Below are 24,761 nucleotides of genomic sequence, written 5' to 3'. Positions count from 1 at the left end.
CGCCAAGGCATGCCGGCCATGCCACATGTGCCAATGGCATGCCAGCCACCTTGTCGCGCCATGCCATGCCAGCCTTCCCCTTCACGGCTGCTAAAACGAAGGCGTGCAACAATCAACGACCACCCTTCCATCTTAGATGAAAATCTTAGCCGTCCAAGTTCGCCAACCAACGCATGGTAACCTTTGGCCCAACACCAAAACCCTAATTTTGGCCACGCCAAACCGCACCAAGGCATGCCGGCCATGCCACATGTGCCAATGGCATGCCAACCACCTTGCCGCGCCATACCATGTCGGCCTTCCCTATGCGGCTACCAAAACGAAGGCCTGCAACATTCAACGACCAATTTTCATCTAAGATGCAGATCTTAGCCGTCCAAGGTTACCAATTAATGCATGGCAACCCTTGGCCCTAGTTTGGTCGCGCCTAAACAAAGCCAAAACCCTAACTTTTGGTCGCGCCTAAACTAGGCCATATTAAAGACATACTAATCATGCTTTCATGCCACTGGATATCAAACGAAAGGTTACAATAATCAACGGCTACCTTTCCTCTTAAGATGCAAAATCTCGACCGTCGAAGGTCACCACCGAGTCGGCAATTCTCCGAAAGATCAACTTGCCAGAAAACAACAAGATGCTACATGTTTTCCACGAAAACACTCTAGACATCAACACATGTCACAAACTGTGGGATGCTCATTGGGTATTTGTTTGGTGGTTTACAGCGCGCGGCGTACACTACGCCCGTTATAATATAATGTCATAAGGATGAGGCGGTTGGTAAATACAGGGAGTAATGGTGAAACGCTTTATTTTATGGAACATCAATTCCATGCGTTACCGATTACCACATCCTCCCATTTACTCACCCGTTTCCCATTTCTTAATGAGACCAGAGTACGTTTCACTTCGACTTGTATAAATATGCATTACTTATTTCCACCAAACAACAAGTTCAGGTCTGAAAGATACAACACTCAGAAAATATTTGCTAGCTTTCCATCTGTTAGCTTCCCACTTTATGATACAAGTCGTGAAACAACTATTCTTCCAAAATCAACTATTCTGGTCTCAACACTCTCTTCACTTCCTTCCCCAAGACTAACCCTTCTCCTTCACTTTGTGATCGAAGCAAGTATGGAACGGCCATTTCTTGGTTTAGGCTGGATTTGTACAGATTGATCTCTCGAATCTAAAGTACTCCCTTGCAGTACATTGTTTAGGGTTTAAACTCGTTTCTCACCCACACACCCGAAATTACAAAAATCAGCAGAAATTGTTTTCACCCTCAAACAATTGGAGACCACAGTGGGAGATAAATCTCTCGGTTCCAATACCAATTCCAAAATACGGTTTCTCTAACTCAGGAAGATGGTCGGTTTTAGGGCTGAATCCGTGTCCTCAAGTTTCACCCAGGCGAACGACAATGTTCCCTCCCCCAACGTAACGCCCAACAACGCAAGCGATGAAGGAATACCAAGGCTAAATGACTTGGCGCGGATTCAAGAGATCCTCACCAAGGACATGGGTCTGATGAAAGATGCGATTAACATCATACTGGACCTCCTCAACTTAACGAGAGAGTTGAACGATTCACTTACCCCGGAAGCTCCAGGACTGGGGACTAACATCCCAAACGATCACTCCCAAGTCAACAGCTTCACTAATAATCAGAAACCAGTAGGCCAGGAAGCGGCCTCACTGGTGGAAAATTTATGTGAACTCTTACATCTTTCAAAAGATCAACGGATGGACATGTTCACCGCCATCAATCGAATAGCGCTAAACGCGTCCTTGATTCCTTCACGCTTGGAAACATCAGGAACGACAGAGATGTCCATCAACAATATCACATTTACCGACGACGACAAGATGGCGGAGGAAGGGCATAACCTGGCCCTACACGTCACGGCCCGTATCAAGGACGTGGAATTCAAAAGGGATCTCATCGACGCGGGAGCATCCTCCAAAGTTGTTACCTTCAGGACGCTCAGAACGGCTAGGGTACGGCCGAACGAAGTCGTGCGATAGTCCACTACAATGACTGATTTCGAAGGCAACCAAACCAGCACGTATGGGTACGTCAACCTGAATCTATCAGTAGGACCCGTCCAGTCAAAAGTAAGGTTCGAGGTAATCGAAAAGGAGCCAGATTACCACATGATACTGGGAAGACCATGGCTCCACGAAAACAGAATCATTCCTTCGACGTATCACCAGTGCTTGAAAACCATGTTAAACAGAGAAGTCGTTCGCATCGCTGCATCATTATCTCCCTATGCGCCAATCTGTGGCATGGAGATTTTTGAACCAAGAAAGGGCCCGCAGGCCACAGCCAACAAGGCTCACCACACTCCACTGCCAAAGTGGACGTCCATTGAAGAAAGCGATGGTCTTGCACCGCTTCACGGAGAAACCCGGTCTCACATCCCCCTTCGAAAGAAAGACACGCCAGCCTCCACCCGCCAAACCGGAGTTCGGCTTGCACCCATAACAAACGAGGATGGGCTTGTATCATGGGTCATGATGAAAAATGGAAAAACGTATATCAGCGCCGCTGTTAGCAATTAACAGGAGAGACTACCACACAGTCTCTCCGCCCAATGAAACACAAACGTAGTAACGAGCCGCAGGAGGAAGTACCTGATGCACCACGACAACTACAAGACGGGACCACTCTACCATGGACGAGTGATGTATTTTCAAAGTTTTTGTAGTAATAAATAATAGAGTTCGTTCAAGACTTGTGAAGGTTGTGCTTTTAGATTTAAATTTTAAAACTAAAGAAAATAAAGCAAATTAAAACTGATTATATTAGAGAGACTGGGGTTCAGGATTTCACCATTCACCAAAATTCATGTAATTTAATGTTAATTTTTATCATGCAATTCTAGACAATATAACTCCAATCAAAAGAAATTGTGATTCTAATCATTGCCTAAATTAGATTTTCAAAACATCAATTGTTAATCGCAAGAATGAAGTATCAAAAGCCCTAAACTAAGCATACTTCATCAAGAGAAAACACAACTAATTAATAAAAATCATTACTTAATTTTCATTCGGTGCAAATAATCATAAAAGAATTGCATAAATAAATTCAAATAAATTTTACCACATAACTTTTGGAAGAATGGCTTCCTCCGTCGCCCCGGAAGATTGGGTTTATCTCATCATGTTGGAAACACACTCAAAATATGTATTCATGGCTCAAAAAGTGTTTACAAGAAGAGAAAATAGTGAAACAGGAAATCTGCAACAACACATGCGCGTTGCAGACCGACTGTTTCAACTCTCAACTGTATGATGAAGATAACCGTTACAAATATGAAGATAAATGTTCAGAAGAGGATGAAGAAACTGTTACTATGAAAATCAATGTTGCAAACCAGTTGAAGAAACTGTTACAATGAAGATAAATGTTGCAAACCAGTTGAAGAAACTGTGACAAGCATTTGAAGAAACCGTTACGACGGATGAAGAAACCGTTGTTGTTTCCTTCTTCTTCACGAGCAGCAGCAACAAAGTTCCGAAAACTCTTGATTCACGCTTCCTGAGCTCTCCTCTCGACCCCAAACTCTCCCCTCCCCTTCTATGTGATCCTAGGAACCTATTTATACATCATTGCGACATTGAATCTCCCAAAATATCTTTATTTAATCCCATTATTTTTTTTATTCTCGAAAATATATTGTTTCCAAAAATAGGTTTCCTACCCGTCTGCAGCTGTATTTCTTTCCTTCTATACCTTCTTCACGCTTCAGAATATCGATCAACTCTTCCAAACACGTGCATTACACGTTTAAATTCCTCACAACTCGTGCAAGCTCATGTTTTTCCTCCAACTCCCTGTTTGGATTAAACCAAGTTATCCAGTAAAATTTGATCGAAACAAACACCCATACTAGCTTTGTTAGGACATATCACAACTACCTATGTAGTTTCAGCGATTGAATCACACAAAAACTCCTCCAAACATTCGATCGAAATTCTTCCAGTGAAGTGAAATGTTTTCCCGCCAAAATTGGTTTTGAATTTGAGAAGAAGATGTCCTCCCCCTAATCCTGTACGGGTTTCCCTTTAGCACTTGCCTTATGGGGTGCAAATAGTAATTTTTGGGCGTAAATAGTAATTTTTTTGGGGTTTCTCCGGCACATTTTTGTGGTGCTTCCGGTGCATTTCTGCGGTGCCTTTAGTACTTTATCCTGGGGTGTAAAACACAACTTTTCGAGCCAATCTTTTGCTGCAAGAGCTTATTTCTCTATAAATACCTACAAAGACATAAAATAACAAAATAAATACAAAATCGAGCACTAACAATGCATACAATTGAGACATATTAGACACATAAATGCGTCTATCAACAACCCCAAACTTATTATTTGCTAGTCCTCGAGCAAATCAAAACTACAAAATAAAAATGACTACACTTAGCACGTGCAGCAAGCCGTTAAACCGCTAGGTGGCCCTAGCGGCGGAGTGTTGTCTCCGGAGGGTTTACCAGAGGTGTACCCACAAAACCTTTACTCCAGACCCTAGCTATCTACGCAGAACCTTGGAAGGCACTAAAGAATCTCCTTGGTTTGCATACTTATTGACTACAGGAGGAAGTACCCTGATGCGAAATTCCAATTGTTGTACACGAGTTTGCACTCAAGCATACTAAAATTCATATGAAGTGACAGATCTCTACTCAGATAGTCGCACTATGTACATTAATATCCGGAGTCAAAACTAATCACATGGATAGATCAAGAAGATGGATATAGAAAAACATAGATGGTTTTGATGTTTACTAGGTGAACGGTGTTTCTCATATCTGTTTGAAGGCCTCCGCCAAAATGAACCTATCCTATTGGACTGAGATACCGGTATGACTAATATCAGCACACTGGCATATACAAGGGTACCAGTGGTCGATAATCCTAACTCTAGGTCAACACAACTGGCATATACAAGGGTTCCATTGGTCGACTTTATTGAATTTATTCCAGTTGGTCAAATGGTCTGGTTTTTTTTTTTTTTTGAATCTCAGTCACTCTAATTCACCCTAGCATTGGTAACAACTTGAATCCTGAGCCCCACCTAATCACTTAGAGAAACATAGTTTAAAAACAAAACAAAATAAAAACAGAAGTGAAAAGGACTCAACGAGATATGGTGAAACTATCATGTTATTTCTAACACCTGAGCTCTGTGCTTTAAAGAATAGACTCTTTAGATGTTGCCATCTAGTCATATTGGTTCCTCAACTCCTATAACCAAAATGCTTCCATCCACTTAGATTGGTTAGTGCCATCCTTAATAGGAATAAATTTCTAGGCTCTGAAGTTTATTTATTGCAAATAAAAGCTAACAAAAAGTTTCTTCCCTACCCCCAAACTTAAATCTAATATTGTCCTCAATGTTTCTAATGAAAGAGCAATACCAAACAGTAAAGTAACATAAGGAATTAGTAAAGAGAGAAGTCGGAAAGATAGTACCTGGGTGAAGAGAGAAATCAAAAACTAATATACAACAACATACAATCGCCTCGATGGTAAATCAAGGGTAAACATGCTCCTCCAGAGGGACCTCCTCAATATCATCTGTAGGAAAGGGATCTAAAAAGGGTTTCAATCTCTGACCGTTAACCTTTGAAGAACTACTACCATCCGGTGTCTCGATCTCAACAACTCCATGAGGAAAGACAGTGCGAACAATAAAAGGACCCGTCCACCGAGAACGTAACTTCCCAGGGAAAAAATGCAAGCGGGTATCATACAGAAGAACTTTTTGACCTGGAGAAAATGACTTTCTTAAGATATTTCTATCATGCACAAGTTTCATTTTGTTCTTATACTCCTTATCACTATCGTAGCATCTCTACGAATCTCTTCCAACTCATTGAGCTGGAGTTTCCTATGGGCTCCTGCCTTGTCAAGTGAAAAATTTAGCTGCTTAACATCCCAATAAGCTCTATGTTCTAACTCAACAGGTAAGTGACATGCCTTGCCATACACAAGTCGATAAGGTGACATTCCAATGGGGGTCTTAAACGCAGTACGATAAGCCCATAAGACATCAGTAAGCCTCGACGACCAGTCTTTCCGATTAGGATTAACTGTTTTCTCTAATATACGTTTTATCTCCCTATTGGAAACTTCTACCTGACCACTAGTCTGTGGATGATACGGGGTAGCTACCTTATGTGTAATACCATATTTCTTCATCAAAAGCCTAAAAGGTCAATTACAAAAGTGCGACCCTCCATCACTAATTATAGCTCGCGGTGTACCAAAACGTGTAAGTATATTATTTTTCAAGAACTCAATCACAACCCTATGGTCATTGGTTTTACACGCAGCCGCCTCAATCCACTTAGAGACATAGTCTACAGCGACAAGGATGTATAAGTTACCAAAAGAATTAGGAAACGGACCCATAAAATCAATACCCCACACATCAAAGACCTCCACAACTAAAATAGGGTTCAAGGGCATCATGTTCCTGCGGGAAATGATTCCTAATTTCTGGCAACGTTCACAAGTCACACAGTTACTGTGGGAGTCTTTAAACAACGAAGGCCAATGGAATCCACACTGCAATATCTTAGCAGCAGTTTTCCTAGCACTAAAGTGACCCCCACAAGCATGATCATGACAAAAGAAAATAATACTGGACTGGTCACTCTCAGGTATACATCTCCTAATAATCTGGTCTGGACAATACTTAAACAAATAAGGATCATCCCAGAAGAAGTGCTTAACCTCAGCTAAAAACCTAGAACGATCTTGTTTACCCCAATGTTGGGGCATTCGACCAGTAACAAGATAGTTCACTATATTCGCATACCAAGGTAATTGGGTAACAAAGAACAATTGTTCATCAGGAAAGCTATCCCTTATATGAAGGAATCATCAGGGGAACTAACAACTAGCCTAGACAAGTGGTCTGCTACAACATTTTCGGCACCCTTTTTGGCTTTAATGTCTGGAGAAAACTCTTGCAACAAAAGGATCCACCTAATCAATCTAGGTTTTGTATCCTTCTTAGACAAAAGATATTTCAAAGCAGCATGATCAGTATATATGATGATGTTAGAACCTAAGAGATCAGGTCTAAACTTGTCTAAGGCAAACACAATGGATAACAGTTCCTTCTCAGTAGTGGTATAGTTCAACTGGGCATCATTCAGAGTTTTGCTAGCATAGTAAATCACATGAAGTAATTTGTTTTCTCGCTGACCTAGCACTACACCAATGGCATAATCTGAAGCATCACACATGATCTCAAAGGGTAGGTTCCAGTTGGGTGCCTGGACTATGGGGGCGGTAGTGAGTAAATTCTTAAGCTTCTCAAAAGCCTCTAAACAAGCATCATCAAAGATAAACTTAACATCTTTTTCAAGCAAATTGCAAAGAGGTCTAGAAATTAAGCTAAAATCCTTAATGAATCGACGATAAAAACCTGCATGCCCTAAGAATGACCTAATATCTCTTACGGTTTTTGAGACCTGTAAAGTTTTAATAAGGTCAACTTTGGCTTTATCTACCTCTATACACTTAGAAGATACGATATGCCCTAAAACAATTCCTGAACGAACCATGAAGTGACATTTCTCCCAATTAAGCACTAAATTCTTTTCCTTACACCTAGCCAATATTAGTGACAAATGATGCAAGCACTCATCGAAAAACGAACCGAACACTGAAAAATCATCCATAAAGACCTCTAAGAACCGTTCTACCATGTCAGAAAATATGCTCATCATGAAACGCTGAAAAGTCGCAGGGGCATTACAAAGCCCAAAAGGTATGCGTCTATACGCAAAGGTACCAAAGGGACAGGTAAAAGTGGTTTTCTCCTGGTCTTCTGGGGCAATAACGATCTGATTATATCCAGAATAACCATCTAAAAAGCATTAGTGACTATGTACAGCTAATCTCTCTAGCATCTGGTCGATGAAGGGAAGGGGAAAGTGGTCCTTCCTAGTGACCTTGTTCAATTTCCTATAGTCAATACAAACACGCCAACCCGTGGTCACCCGGGTCGGGATTAACTCATTGTTATCATTCTGGACTATAGTAATACCGTATTTCTTGGGAACAACCTGAACGGGGATGACCCACTTACTGTCTGAAATGGGGTAGATAATGTATGCATCTAACAACTTAAGGACCTCGTTTCGAACTACCTATTTCATATTAGGGTTTAGTCGACGTTGCATCTCCCTAGAAGGTTTGGTATCACTCTCTAAATAGATCTGATGCATACAAACAGTGGGACTTATACCCTCAATGTCAGCTATGGTCCACCCTAAAGCTTCCTTGTTGTTTTGAAGGACGGTTACTAGCCTACTTTCCTGGTAACTATCCAAAACGGAAGAAATAATCACAGGTAAAGTCTCAGACGGGCCTAAAAACCTATATTTCAGGGAATCTGGCAATGGTTTTAGGTCCAACTTAGGAGGCTCTTCTAACGAAGGAACTAGGGTAGACTCAGAAACTGGTAGTGGTTCGACTTTAGGTTTCCATCCATTACTAGTATCTAACAAAGGGTTTGAATCTAACAAAGCATTCACCTCATTAATCACATTATCATCATCAAAATAAATCCCAAAGTGATCTAGGCATTTATCTAATGGATCTTCTAACAAAGTGTTTGGTAATGACTCCTCGACTAATGTTCCTATCATGTTCACCTCTTCTATGTTCGAGTCATCTAGTTCGGAGGGTAGCTTACTAATATTAAAAATGTTCAGCTTAATAGTAATATTACCAAAAGACAATTTCATAATACTATTTCGACAGTTAATGATCGCATTGGATGTAGCTAAAAACGGGCGACCTAAAATTACCGGTATCTGGTTCTCTGGGTCAGGGACAGGTTGGATATCTAGGATAACAAAATCCACTGGATAAATAAACTTGTCAACCTCTATGAGAACATCCTCGATCACACCACAAGGAATTTTAACGGACCTATCAGCTAACTGAAGTGTCATCTGGGTAGGTTTCATCTCACCAAGTCTTAGCTTAAGGTACACATGATATGGTAGTAAGTTCACATTAGCTCCTAAGTCAAGCAACGGTTTCTCAACACGGTATTTACCTATTGTGCAAGAAATGGTAGGGGACCCTGGGTCTTTATACTTAGGAGTAGTGGTATTCTGAATAATAGAACTCACGTGACTAGCTAGAAAGGCTTTCTTCCGGACATTAAGCTTTCGCTTTCGCGTACACATATCCTTGAGAAACTTGGCATAAGAGGGAATCTGCTTAATTGCATCTAGTAGTGGAAGGTTGATAGTTACCTTCTTAAAAACCTCCAATATATCATTAAAATTGGACTCCCTCTTAGTTGGAACTAGCAGCTGTGGGAATGGGGCTCTAGGGACAAAGCTGGGCTCAATATGACCCTCATTGGTCTCTTTAGAGACTCTATCAGTCTCCTCAGTTTCTGTTTCAGAAGGGTGAACTACAACATGTTCACTATCAGGCATGAAAACCTTGTTGTCTATCTCTCTACCACTCCTAAGGGTTTTAATAGCATTCACATGATCAGATGGTCTTTCACCTATTTCATTAATTCCTCTAGGGTTGGGTTGAGTCTGACTAGGAAACTTACCTCTTTCTCTTAAAGACTCATTTATCTGACTAACCTGGTTTTTCAACTCGGAAATAGCCTGAGAGTTAGCCTGACCTATTCTCTTATTTTCTTCTAAACCTTGAGCAACAGATTGCTGAAACTGCACAGTGTTACGAGTTAACAAAGCAAGATACTCTTCTAAACTCATAATCTTCTTATCCGAAGGGTTCTGAAACTGTGCCGGAGCTGAAGGATTCTTAGTATAGCCAAAACCTGGGGGAACCTGAGCATTACTAGACTGACCTTGATTCTGGCCCTTGGACCAAGAAAGGTTTGGATGGTTTCTCCAGCCAGGGTTATAGGTTTCTGAATATGGGTCAAACTTTTGTCGTTTATCAAACCTAGTGTTGTTATAAAGAGCATTGGCTTGCTCTTCAACAGCATGGCCTTCCCAAAAAGGCTCATTTCTTCCACTACTACCACTAGAATGACCTAATTCTAAGGCTTCTAACCTTTTGGCTATAGCTGCTATTTTGGCATCTGACTCATGAGATCCTTCTACCCTATTAACATTTCCTCTACTTAGAAGAATTGTTTTCTGGGGTTCCCTACTATTTTCTCATTGTTGGGTCTTATCGGCGATTTCATTCAAAAATGTCATCGCTTCATCAACAGTTTTATTCTCAAACCCACCTATGCATAAGGACTCAACCATGGTTGTTGTTGAATAATATAAACCCTCGTAGAGGATCTGAACTAACCTAACCTTCTCCAAACCATGATGAGGACATTGAGATATCAAGTCGTTGAACCTTTCTAAGTACCTATATAAAGATTCTCCCTCTTGTTGGGAAAAAGTACATATTTGTGTCCTAATAGACGATGTTTTATGCCTTGGTAAAAACTTATGTATAAAGGCAGAAGTAAGTTGGTCATAGGTTTCAATTGACTCAGAGTCCAAACTATACAGCCAAGATTTGGCTTTATCTTTTAGGGAAAAGGGGAATAACCTAAGTTTCAACGCATCATCACTTAGGTTTTTAATTTTCAGAGTACTACAAACTTCCTCAAATTCCCTAACATGAAAATAGGGGTTCTCATTCTCCTTCCCTAAAAACATTGGGAGCATCTGTAAAGTCCCAGGTTTCAGTTCATAATTTGCCTCGGTTTCAGCTAACTTGATACAAGACGGACGAGAGGTCCTAGTTGGGTTTAGCAAAGCTTTCAAAGTTGTCATTTCTGGCACTACCAAAGGACTAGGAGTACTAGGGGTACTTTCCTCACGAAGAGACAGATTCTCAAAACTGAAGTTTCCAAAAACGGGGCTCTCAAAAGAAGAGTCTTCGAGCTTCCCGCCTTCACAAGAAAAACTACTAGGTTTTTCACTAATCAAACGACCTAGAGTGTTTCTTTTCCAAGCCCGTTTAAAAAGTTCGGGCATACACTAGAAAAACAAAATCAAAAAGAAATGTCCTAAAACGGAAGGGATGTTCTATGCAAACACAAACAAGGCTGAATCCACCACAACAAACCTACTGATTTCTAGCAAACAAAAAGCATGATGGCTCCACTTAGATTGTTTCTAGACCAGCTTCTAATCCTTCGAACGGGAATTCGTTACAATTTAAGCAAACCCCTTTGGAATCAATCCGAGTCAAAGTAAGTTGAATAGAGGCGAGGGAAGCTCGATGGAGCTTTGATACCCAAGGCCTCAACGGTATTACAAGGCGGCGCAGTCACACATTCAACTTAAAGTAACCGTCAAGAACTTCGAAGTATGCTTAAAAGAGTAAAATATCTTTCGAATGACTTTCCTGTTAAGCTCGTTACCCTATCAGTCTCGTTATAGTCAAAATTTTAGGCTTAGGTTCGCGTTTGATGTCGTTTCCTAAGGCGGGCAAGAAGAGAACGGTGATGAAATACGAACCCTTATCTTGTATGGCCAGTCCTTGCCCTTTACTAGGAAATTAAAGCAGTCGTTTTCAAGTCCTCAACATATATGCATACGAAGGAAGACAGTAACTCGCTGACAGGGGATTCGCGAGTGTTTCGACAAACTTACCTCCCGTACTAGACGGGAGATGAACCTTTGTAGTCGACTCGGGCCATGACTCCTATGTCATGTACGAACCCTAGGGGCTGAGGTGATATCGTAATCACCGTCCTTCTCTGCAAACCGTTTATATATAAACCACCCTTCCGTAGAGTTTAAAAAATAATGTCCTAAAATTTAAAGTCCAAAGTCCAAAAATATAAAGTGCAAAAGAAAAAGAAAGTCTAAAAAAAAATCTATAAAAATGTCTCTTTTTTTTTTCTCTCTTTTTTTATATAAAAAAATATTCTTCTTTCGCTCCTTTCGCTTTGCCTTTTACTCCAGTCTTTAAGTATTCACCAAAAGCTTTGGAAAAATTTTCTTTCGCTCCAAATTCCAAAATCTGAAAGAAAAAGACAAAAACCCAAAAACGTAGAGAACAAATAAAAATAAAAACCTAAAAAAAAAAATCTAAAAACTCTATCCTAAAGACAAGTCCGCGTCGGCGGCGCCAAAAATTTGATGTATTTTCAAAGTTGTTGTAGTAATAAATAATAGAGTTCGTTCAAGACTTGTGAAGGTTGTGCTTTTAGATTTAAATTTTAAAACTAAAGAAAATAAAGCAAATTAAAACTGATTATATTAGAGAGACTGGGGTTCAGGATTTCACCATTCACCAAAATTCATGTAATTTAATGTTAATTTTTATCATGCAATTCTAGACAATATAACTCCAATCAAAAGAAATTGTGATTCTAATCATTGCCTAAATTAGATTTTCAAAACATCAATTGTTAATCGCAAGAATGAAGTATCAAAAGCCCTAAACTAAGCATACTTCATCAAGAGAAAACACAACTAATTAATAAAAATCATTACTCAATTTTCATTCGGTGCAAATAATCATAAAAGAATTGCATAAATAAATTCAAATAAATTTTACCACATAACTTTTGGAAGAATGGCTTCCTCCGTCGCCCCGGAAGATTGGGTTTAGCTCATCATGTTGGAAACACACTCAAAATATGTATTCATGGCTCAAAAAGTGTTTACAAGAAGAGAAAATAGTGAAACAGGAAATCTGCAACAACACATGCGCGTTGCAGACCGACTGTTTCAACTCTCAACTGTTATGATGAAGATAACCGTTACAAATATGAAGATAAATGTTGCAGAAGAGGATGAAGAAACTGTTACTATGAAAATCAATGTTGCAAACCAGTTTAAGAAACTGTTACAATGAAGATAAATGTTGCAAACCAGTTGAAGAAACTGTGACAAGCATTTCCGTTACGACGGATGAAGAAACCGTCGTTGTTTCCTTGTTCTTCACGAGCAGCAGCAACAGAGTTCTGAAAACTCTTGATTCACGCTTCCTGAGCTCTCCTCTCGACCCCAAACTCTCCCCTCCCCTTCTATGTGATCCAAACCGGTCAAGCAAACCCCGAGACAATTCCGGCACGATGTGGAAGAACAAATTAAGGTAGACATTCAAAAGCTACTAGCGGCTGGTTTCATCAAACCGATTCACCACCCTACTTGGTTGGCCAACGTAGTTCCGGTAAAAAAGAAGAATGGCCAGATCAGGTGCTGTGTCGATTTTAGAGATTTTAACAAATGTTACCCTAAAGATGACTTTCCGCTCCCCAACATTGACATGCTAGTAAAAGCCACCAGTGGACATGGTATGTTCTCTTTCATGGATGGATACAACGGATACAACCAAATAAAGATGTACGAACACGACGCGAGTAAGACGGCTTTTCGAACTCCTCTTGGAAACTTTTACTACACTGTGATTCCCTTCGGTTTGAAAAACGCTGGCGCCACATACCAACACGCCATGACCACTATTTTTCAAGACATGATGCACAAGAAAGTCGAAGATTATGTAGATGACATAGTATTCAAGCCAAAAACTCGGGCAGCCCAGGTAGGAATTCTGCGTCAGGTGTTTAAAAGATGTCGCGAGTACAAACTGAAGATGAATCCATTGAAGTGTGCTTTTGGTATCTCTTCGGGCAAGTTCCTAGGTTTTCAGGTGACTGCCGAGGGAATTAAAGTTTACCCAGTCAAAACACAAGCCATCCTCACGATGCCACCACCGCGAACCGTGAAAGAACTCTAGAGTTTCATGGGTAAAATAAACTACATTCACTGCTTCATACCAGGATTGCTCAACTTGTTGCTTCGTTTACCCCTTACTGAAGAAAGGATCAAGCTTCGTCTGGACCACACTACAACATGAAGAGTTTCGGAAGATTCAACAAACATTATCTTCCCCAGCCATCATGAAATTTCTCATACAAGGAAGACCGCTGCACCTCTACACTGCTTTTAGTGACACTGCTATCGGAGCTCTCCTCGCCCAAGAAGATGACGAAGGGATTGAACATCCCATCTACTCAGATATCCCAAAGAAGAAAAGGCATGCTTAGCTTTAATCCACTCCATCCAGAAATTCAGGCATTACCTACTTTCCAATAAAGTGGTGTTGATATGTAATTCCGATCCTGTGAAGTTCCTCCTCTCAAAACCGTCCCTGATAGGAAGGCCGGACAAATGGCTCCTCCAAATGTCAGAGTTAGACATAACATGCGCTTCCCCGAGATCCATCAAAGGTCAAGCATTTGCGGATTTGCTAGCGGGCTTTCTGGGAGAGAATACCATGACACTACATGAGGACCTCCCTGGAGACTTTCTGGAAATCTCTTTCATCCAAGAAGAAACATGACTACTATTCTTCGACGGCTCCGCTACTCCTAACAACGGTACTGGAGGAGCAGGCGTGGTTCTAGTATCCCCATCCAGTGAAGTATTATCGCGCTCCTTCAAGCTAGACTTCCCCTGCACCAACAATTCAGCAGAATACGAAGCCTTTCTCATTGGACTGTCCTTGGTTAAACGAGCTGGAGCCACACGTCTGGAAGATTCTAAATTACTTGTCAACCAGGTTAACGGACTATACGCACTGAAGGAAATAACTTTGGCCCCATACAGAGCCGAGGCACAAAAACTGCTAAACTACTTTGCCGACGCGACCATAACGCATATTGGGCGCAGCGGAAACCAACACGTTGATTGCCTAGCCACGCCAGCATCAAAACTGCAATTTGAAGGTTTTGAGAAAACCCTGACAGTGAAGAGACGAACCGTGGCTTCAACATGGCTTTCACAACCCGAAGAAGATGAAGATGGCGACTGGAGAACACCAATTATGCAAGAGCTTAACAACTCTCTTTTCCAGGGAAAGGTCAGTCTCAAAACCTTACAGAATTTCTTCATGCTCCGAGGGGTGCTATATAATCGAAATCCAGACGGTTCCTTGTCAAGATGTCTTGGAGAGGGAGAAGCACAATAACAACTCAACCGCGTCTATGATGAAATCTGCGGGCAAACATTAGGGGTAACACTATATCACCGTTTGCAACGCCTTGGCTATTACTGGCCAGAAATGGAGGCTCAATACCGATTACTTCAAAAAAAATGTTCCAACTGTCAAGCGCCGCCGCATCAATTAGAAGTTTTCAATATTGGTCACGCTGGGGACTGGCAGGAACCATACATCAGTTACCTCCGCGATGGCATACTCCCCACCAATAAGAAGGATGCAGCCAAGATAAAACAAAGGTCCGAGAGATTCGTATTCCACGAAGGAATCTTATATCGTAAAAGCTTTGGAGGAAGTTTGTTACGATGTTTGAACGAAGCAGAAATCCCGATCATGCTGAAAGAAATGCACGAAGGAGAACATCAAGGAAAACGAAAATTATTTCTTCAGATACACGAGAAATACTACTGGCCAACCATGAAGGATGATGCAACTGTTTTCGTCCAGAGATGCAAAAAACGCCAAATTCACGGAAACCATATCCATGTACCGTCGACTCCCCTGCATTCGATAGGCAGTCTGTGGCCCTTTCACAGCTGGGGACTCGACATCATTGGAAAGATCAATCCACCGTCCTCAAAGCATCACGAGTACATAATAACAGCAACTGAATATTTCACCAAATGGGTCGAAGCCATACCTTTGCGAGGGACGAATGGAACTACAATCGCGACATTCATTAAAGAGTACATTATCTGCCAATTTGGCGTGCCTAAACACATCATCACCGACAACGACACTCCTTTCACAAACAAGCAAGTACGGTAGCTACTCGAAGAATGCGGAATTAAGCAATCTTTCTCCACCGTGTACTACCCCCAAGGGAACGGGCAGGCTGAAAGCACCAACAAAACTCTGGTCCGAATCCTCAGTCGGAAAGTGCATGATAATCCTCGGACATGGCATGAGAAATTGCCAATGGCACTCTGGGCATACCGGACATCACTAAGAAGTTCCACCGGCGCCTATCCCTACTCCCTCGTTTACGTCGCAGACGCCATCCTCCCAGCAGAAGTTAAAATCCCGTCGTCTAGGATTGCCGAGGCAAGCGGAGTTCGATGGAATGAAGCTGAATCATTGAGCGCCAGAGTCGCAGAATTGGACACTGTAGAGGAAGAACACGCACGAGCATACATAAATAGGGTTTCCAGAGCATATAACAAAACCGTGAAGCCTCGGATTTTTCAAGTGGGAGATTTGGTACTAAAGATTGCCAAACACATTCAGCAAGACGCATCTGCACTAAAATTCTCCGCAAAGTGGAAAGGGCCTTATATAGTCACAAAAGCGTACAACAGTGGGTACTACAAGGTCATTAAAGAAGATGGAGGAAAACTGGAGGCAGGCATCAATAGAAAGTGGCTTAAGGCGTACTACGCCTGACCGCCACCTCGCGCCCCGCCATATCACAAACACGGATAGCCAGACATCTCTCCACTTTTCTTCCACATCTCAAATATTAAGTTTATTTTCCTTTGTTTGATTGAAGCAAATCAATAAAATTTTCTTATTTTTTTAAAAAAAAAAAACGATACAAAAAAAAGAAGGGGGAAAAACATGCTGAAAACCCATAAAAAAACCAAACATCTCGCAACTACATAACTCAGAAAAGCCCATCGAACAGATTGTAATCCCTCGAAAGCATCATCTTTAACCGGCTTTGATACCTTTCAGTCCTACTCTTCAAGTTCCGGATTGACTCTGCCACCTTCTATGACTCCATGGTCAAAGCTTTCTCCTCTTCAAGAATAGCTTTCGTAGCAGGGACCACGCCTGCAAGAATGCCGGCTCTGTCGACTTTCACAATATCAAGACGGTGCCGCAACAAACTAACGTTGAACTTCAGAGATTCACGGGTAGACACCATGTTTTACCACTTTTGAATAGTTGAGTCCGTAATAGCACGGATAGACATACTTTCCATTTCAGAGACCATCGGAAATACACAATTCACTATAGAAACTAAAGCAGACAACAATACTACACCATACTCCTGGTGGCGATATGGCCATATATCCTCCATATCTTTGTGTAAAGAGTCACGAATTCTTTCCACACCAGAAACCCACCGACGTTTCGATAGTTAGAGGAAAGACACCTCATGCGGGTTCCGAACGACAAACCTGCATTGGGATACTCATGACAAGAAATTCCTAAGTCGGCGTTCTCCTGATCTGCAGCGGTTGGTAGGAGCGGGCTCGAAGGAAAAGGTGTAACCAAATCATCCTCATCAATGATGGTGACGCATGCTCCGACAGGATATCTCTACACATAAGAGAACTTTTGTCATTCATCGGCAAACAATGAAACACCTATTGATCAATAAAAACATACCGGTATAATCTTCTTGACTCGAATGACCCGTACGGGGGAATTGTTGCAAGAGTTAGGCCTCACGCATTTGACTGAAGAATCTAGCTGTCTCGAGGATGATTCATTTCTGATCAACATGATGAAGAGAGACAGACTCAACAAGAAGAAATATTTTTTGTAAAACGGGGAAGACGATACAACTTCACCGGCATAAATACTGTGGAAACCCTAAAGGAAGAAATAGAAACAGAAACTGAGTAAACGGAACGTGATTACATCACGGCCGGGAAATCAGCCTCAAACGAAAACCCTCATCAAAACCCTAATGAAAGCCAAACGAGACAGGAGGGCGTGATACTTTGGCATTTGAATAAGGAAAAGACTTCATATTTGAGCCAAGTAAAGAAAAGCGGCAATCGGGCCCGCAAAGACAAATCACCACCATGTCAAGCCGCCCGCATGCCTTGCCTCGCCAGAACCGCGCCATGCCTTGGCCCCGCCACGCCGAGCCGTCCGCTATGCTTGCCTCGCTAGGACCGCGCCATGCCTTGGACCCACCATGCCGAGCCGTCCACGCATGCTTTGCCTCGCCAAACCGCGTCATGCCTTTCACCACCATGCCGCGCCATAACTTGCCGCTCCAACACCAACAACTCTCCAAGCCAGCATCATGATGTTCCCTAACCCAGCCAAGGTGATGCATGGCCAGACTAAGCCGACGATATTCATCTCACCACTTCACGGTCTACACCACAAATAGAATCTATGCAAGGCCGCCAAACACGAGGATCATGAACTCTCATTAACTCTCGAAAAAGGATAGTCGGACCTTCCTGACAATCTTTTCACGACCTGTCGTTTCAATTTTTGTCCTCGCCTGTCACAATCTTATGCTTACCTCGCAACAATGCTCCTGTTCCGAGCTAAGCAGGGGACTTAATGTTGATGGTGGTTTTTAGCTTAGGGTCAAAATCGTAAAACTGCACATCTGACATGACGTCACTATGACCATTAGCACATCTATTAAATCAATCAGCATGCCTACGTAAGAATTATAGGGGTACCTTTTTTTTACATGGGTCATGATCCACGGCAGAACCCTTAACACTGACTGACATCATCTATGCCAAATCCTAATTCTCATGCTACCGCGCCAAGGCATGCCAACTATGCCATCCACACCACTATGCCAATGGCAGAACATGCCAGCCACGTCTCCGCGCCAAGGCATTCCAACCATGCCAGCCGCACCACTGTGCCAATGGTGTACCATGCCAGCCACGTCTCCACGCCAAGGCATGCCAACCATGCCAGCCGCACAACTGTGCCAATGGCATACCATGCCAGCCACATCTCCGCGCCAAGGCATGCCAACCATGCCAGCCGCACCACTGTGCCAATGGCATACCATGCCAGCCACGTCTCCGCGCCAAGGCATGCTAACCATGCCATCCGCACCACTGTGCCAATGGCATACCATGCCAGCCACGTCTCCGCGCCAAGGCATGCCAACCATGCCAGCCGCACCACTGTACCAATGGCATACCATGCCAGCCACGTCTCCGCGCCAAGGCATGCCAACCATGCCAGCCACATGATAGACGCATTTATGTGTCTAATATAGCCCAATTGTATATATTATTAGTACCCATTTTTGTACTTATGATGGTATTTTATTTTTTTGTAGGTGTTTTTGGAAAAATAAGGTTTTGCGGCGAAAGTGACTGAATATGTGGCATTTGGACCACTGTAAACAGTGAACCGGAAGTACCCCGAAAGTATGCCGGAAGGGCCCCAAAAATGCACCGGAAACGTCCCAGAAATGTCCCGGAGGAACCCAGAAAAATTACTATTCCCCCCCCAAAAAAAAGGATGTTTCCACCCCAGTTGCTAAAGGGACACCCAACAGTGGTTAGGGGGACACCCTTTCTTCACGATTCAAAAAATGGCGGGAAAATCTTATGCCATGCACACTTCACTGGCAGTTTAGGGTTCTATCTTGTGTGGGCTCTGAGCGAGATTCAATCGCTGGAAATGATTGGGATGGACCTAATATAGCTAACATGCTTGGTACAATGAATTGGATCGAAAAACTTGGGCTGAACAATCCGTTAGAGAAGATCAAAGCTAAACAGGGACCGAAGCATCCTGGAAAGAATATATGTGGAAGATACTCGAGTAAAGAGGGAAGATATTGTACCTAGAAGGATATATATCGAATTCTAGAAGATAGAAATACCAAATATCTTCTATTAACGCATAATCAGAGTTTGAAAGGAAACAGAGGCGTGCAAAAGGAAACATGGAGAATAAAATCTCCGGTGACTTGCAGAGAAGAAAAGGGAGTTATTACAAAGATATTCTCGGGATTTACGTGTCCTGTTGTGTATATAAGGTGCTTGGGTATCACAGTAGAGGGTGTTGAGAGTTGGGAGTAGAGAGGAGAGCGCTGCAGAGGAAGAATCCACCATTTTTCTCTGTTTCTGCTGCTTCCATTGATGAAGATGAAGAACAAGAAGAACAGACAGCCAAAAACCGTCGTTCTTCAACAGTGACAACGATGATTCTCCGTGGGTCGTAGTCAGCTACGCAGACAACAACAGTAGTCTTTTATCGTTCTTTGTAACGGTGTTTGCAACAATTATAAACGTTGCAAACACCCGATTTTCATCATTTTCTCTTTCTTTCATCACTGTGAACCATTTTTGAGCCATAAATAATTATTTTGAGAGCATTTTTACCATGATGAGTTAAACCCCAACACTGGGACGACGGAGGAGGCCGAGCTTCATACATGGGTAATTTTATTAATTCTTTTTAAGACTTTTGCATTAAAAATTAATTGAAATATGATTTGATTAAATTGGGTGTTATTTGATTAGATGGGTCATGCTTAGCTTAGGTGATTTGATGTTCCATGCTTAAAATTTACAATCAATTTTTTGAGAATCTACTTTGGCAAAATAAGAGTCCATATAACTTATGTTTTGAGCGATTATTGTCGAGAATAATTCATTGAGCCCTATTTTATGAAGATTGGCCGAATCATTAGTCCCAGTACCTCTCACCATCGTTAATATTTTATTGTATATATTTATCTTTTTTTATTAAGTCTAAAAAATTATCCTTCACAAATCCGAGAGTTTGAACCTTCATTACTACAACCTCAGAAAAATCATAATCACCACACCACTATGCCAATGGCATACCATGCCAGCCAAGTCTCCGCGCCAAGGCATGCCAACCATGCCGGCCGCACCATTGTACCAATGGCATACCATGCCAGCCACGTCTCCGCGCTAACCATGCCAGCCGCACCACTGTGCCAATGGCATACCATGCCAGCCACATCTCCGCGCCAAGGAATGCCAACCATGCCAGCCGCACCACTGCGCAATTGGCATGCCATGCCAGCCGCACCTCCGCGCCAAGGCATACCAACTATGCCAGCCGCACCACTGCGCCAATGGCATGCCATGACAGCCGCACCTCCGCGCCAAAGCATGCTATGCCACATGTGCCAATGGCATGCCAACCACCTTGCCGCGCCATACCATTCCGACCTTCCCTATGTGGCTACCATAACGAAGGCGTGCGATGATAAACCGCCACCCTTCCATCTTAGATGCAAATCTTAGCCGTCCAAGGTCGCCAAACAACGCATGGTAACCTTTGGACCAAAACCCTAGTTTTGGCCACGCCAAACCGGGATAAGGCATGCCATGCCACATGTGCCAATGGCATGCCAACCACCTTGCCGTGCCATACCATCCCGACCTTCCCTATGCGGCTACAAAAACGAAGCCTGCGATTATCAACAACCACCCTTCCATCTTAGATGCAAATCTTAGCCGTCCAAGGTCGCCAAACAACGCATGGTAACCTTTGGCCCAAAACCCTAGTTTTGGCCACGCCAAACCACGCTAAGGCATGCCATGTCACATGTGCCAATGGCATGCCAACCACCTTGCGGCGCCATACCTTGACGACCTTCCTTATGCGGCTACAAAAACGAAGGCGTGCGATGATCAACGACCACCCTTCCATCTTAGATGCAAATCTTATCCGTCCAAGGTCGCCAAACAACGCATGGTAACCTTTGGCCCAAAACCCTAGTTTTGGCCACGCCAAACCGCGCCAAGGCAGGCCATGCCACATGTGCCAATGGCATGCCAACCACCTTGCCACGCCATACCATGCCGACCTTACCTATGCGTCTACCAAAACGAAGACGTGCGATGATCAACGACCACCCTTCCATCTTAGATGCAAATATTAGCCGTCCAAGGTCGCCAAACAACACATGGTAACCTTTGGCCCAAAACCCTAGTTTTGGCCACGCCAAACCGCGCTAAGGCATTTCATGCCACATATGCCAATGGCATGCCAACCACCTTGCCGCGCCATACCATGTCGGCCTTCTCTATGCAGCTACCAAAACGAAGGCGTGCGATGATCAACGACCACCTCTCCATCTTAGATGGAAATCTTATCCGTCCAAGGTCGCTAACCAACGCATGGCAACCTTTGACCCAACGCCAAAACCCTAATTTTGGCCACTCCAAACCGCGCCAACGCATTCCGGCCATGCCACATGTGCCAATGGCATGCCAGCCACCTTTCCACACCATGCCATGCCAGCCTTCCCCTTCACGGCAGCTAAAACGAAGGCGTGCAACAATCAACGGCCACCCTTCCATCTTAGGTGCAAATCTTAGCCGTCCAAGGTCGCCAACCAACGCATGGTAACCTTTGTCCCAACGCCAAACCATAATTTTGTCCACGCCAAACCGCACCAAGGCATGCCGGCCATGCCACATGTGCCAATGGCCTGCCAACTACCTTGCCGCGCCATACCATGGCGACCTTCCCTATGCGGCTACCAAAACGAAGGCGTGCGATGATCAACGTCCACCCTTCCATCTTAGATGCAAATCTTAGCCGTCCAAGGTCGCCAAACAACACATGGTAACCTTTGGACCAAAACCCTAGTTTTGGCCACGCCAAACCGCGCTAAGGCATTTCATGCCACATATGCCAATGGCATGCCAACCACCTTGCCGCTCCATACCATGCCGGCCTTCCCTATGCGGCTACCAAAACTAAGGCGTGCGATGATCAACGACCGCCCTTCCATCTTAGATGGAAATCTTAGCCGTCCAAGGTCGCTAACCAACGCATGGCAACCTTTGACCCAACGACAAACCATAATTTTGGCCACTCCAAACCGCGCCAACGCATGCCGTCCATGCCACATGTGCCAATGGCATGCCAGCCACCTTTCCACGCCATGCCATGCCAGCCTTCCCCTTCACGGCTGCTAAAACGAAGGCGTGCAACAATCAACGACCACCCTTCCATCTTAGGTGCAAATCTTAGCCGTCCAAGGTCGCCAACCAACACATGGTAACCTTTGGCCCAACGCCAAAACCCTAATTTTTTCCACGCCAAACCGCACCAAGGCATGCCGGCCATGCCACATGTGCCAATGGCCTTCCAACTACCTTGCCGCGCCATACCATGCCGGCCTTCCCTATGCGGCTACCAAAACGAAGGCATGCAACATTCAATGACCACTTTTCATCTAAGATTCATATCTTAGCCGTCCAAGGTTACCAGCTAACGTATGGCAACCTTTGGCCCTAGTTTGGTCGCGCCTATACAAATCCAAAACCCTAACTTTTGGCCGCGCATAAACTAGGCCATATTAAAGCCATACTAATCATGCTTTCATTCCACTGGATACCAAACGAAGGGTTACAATAATCAACGACTACCTTTCCTCTTAAGATGCAAAATCTCGACCGTCGAAGGTCACCACCGAGTCGGCAAGTCTCTCAATCATAACTTGCCAGAAAACAACAACATGCTACATGTTTTCCAAGAAAACGCTCGAGACATCAACACATGTCACAAACCGGGGGATTCTCATTGGGTATTGGTTTGGCGGTTTACAACGCGCGGCGTACACTACACCCGTTATAAGATAGTGTCATAAGGATGAGGCGGTTATTAAATACAGGGAGTAATGGTGAAACGCTTTCTTTTATGGAACATCAATTCCGGGCGTTATCGATTACCACCTCCTCCCATTTACTCGCCCGTTTCCCATTTCTTAATGAGATCAGAGTATATTTCACTTCGAGTGGTATAAATATGCATTCCTATGTCCACCGAACAATAAGTTCAGGTCAGGAGGATACAACACTCAGAAAATATTTTCTAGCTTTCCATCTGTTAGCTTCCCACTTTCTAATACAAGTCGTGAAACAACTACTCTTCCAGAATCAACTATTCTGGTCTCAACACTCTCTTCGCTTCCCTCCCCAAGACCAACCCTTCTCATTCACTTTGTGACCGAAGCAAGTCTGGAACGGACATTTCTTGGTTTAGGCCGGATTTGTACAGATTGATCTCTCGAATCTAAAGTACTCCATTGCAGTACATTGTTTAGGGTTTAAACTCGTTTCTTACCCACACACCCGAAATTACCAAAATCAGCAGAAATCGTTTTCACCCTCAAACAGTTGGATCCTTAAATAAAATACTCACAAATCTAATATTTCTTAGAGTTTTAGATATACACCGAACGCTAAGTTTAATTTTAAGTTTGTTGGTTTTCAAAATTACGATGACTATGAAGATTTTTCTGTAAATCCCAAGTAAATACTTCTGATGGTAGGTTATAATATGTACAAATATATACTTTTAGATTGATTAATTAATTTTGGTTCCTTTAATTTTTGAAAACTTAAAATAAAAGAACCAATTAACTATTTGATTGAATAATTTCATTTTTTTATCATTTAAAATATTTGAACTTAGAAATTTAAGTTACATGGGTATTAGTTTCTTTATTTTGGTCGACCAAGTTTGTATATTCGAAGTTCATATAGTTCAGACCCAATGCCGTTTTAAATGTTAAAACTATAATTAGTTATCGGGTAACTGATGCTTATATCAGTTTCTTCATTTTAAATAAACCCATTTATGGATTCAACATTGAAATAGTTCAGAAGTTTCTGAATGTAGAAACTTGGACTCTAGTCAATTATGTTAGTATATTGGTTATTTAAAGAAACTGTGTATCGGAAGATGATAAGTGCTTAATTTATATTGTTCTATTATCATATTTCCATTATTATTTTTTGGATTGTTATGTTTCAATTATTCCCGGTTATGAAAAACTTTCCCAATTCTTATTTTTGTTTTCGCTTAACGAAAAAGGGATCATTTTTTTAAGTCATTTTGATTCCTGATAAGAATAACTAAGTTAATTCTGATCTTAGTTAAAGATTATCAAAGTAAGGATTCGATTATTCAAGTCTAGTCGATTACCTGACGAGAAAAATTAGTTAACTAACCTAGTTCTTGTCTTATCTTAAAGAAGGTACAATTATTTCATGAATGATTGGAACCTGATAAGACAAATGGAGTTAATTGTGATCTCTT

This window comes from Papaver somniferum, chromosome 5, assembly GCF_003573695.1.
Source record: "Papaver somniferum cultivar HN1 chromosome 5, ASM357369v1, whole genome shotgun sequence".
Taxonomy (NCBI): Eukaryota; Viridiplantae; Streptophyta; class Magnoliopsida; order Ranunculales; family Papaveraceae; genus Papaver; species Papaver somniferum.
This window is presented reverse-complemented; position numbering follows the sequence as displayed.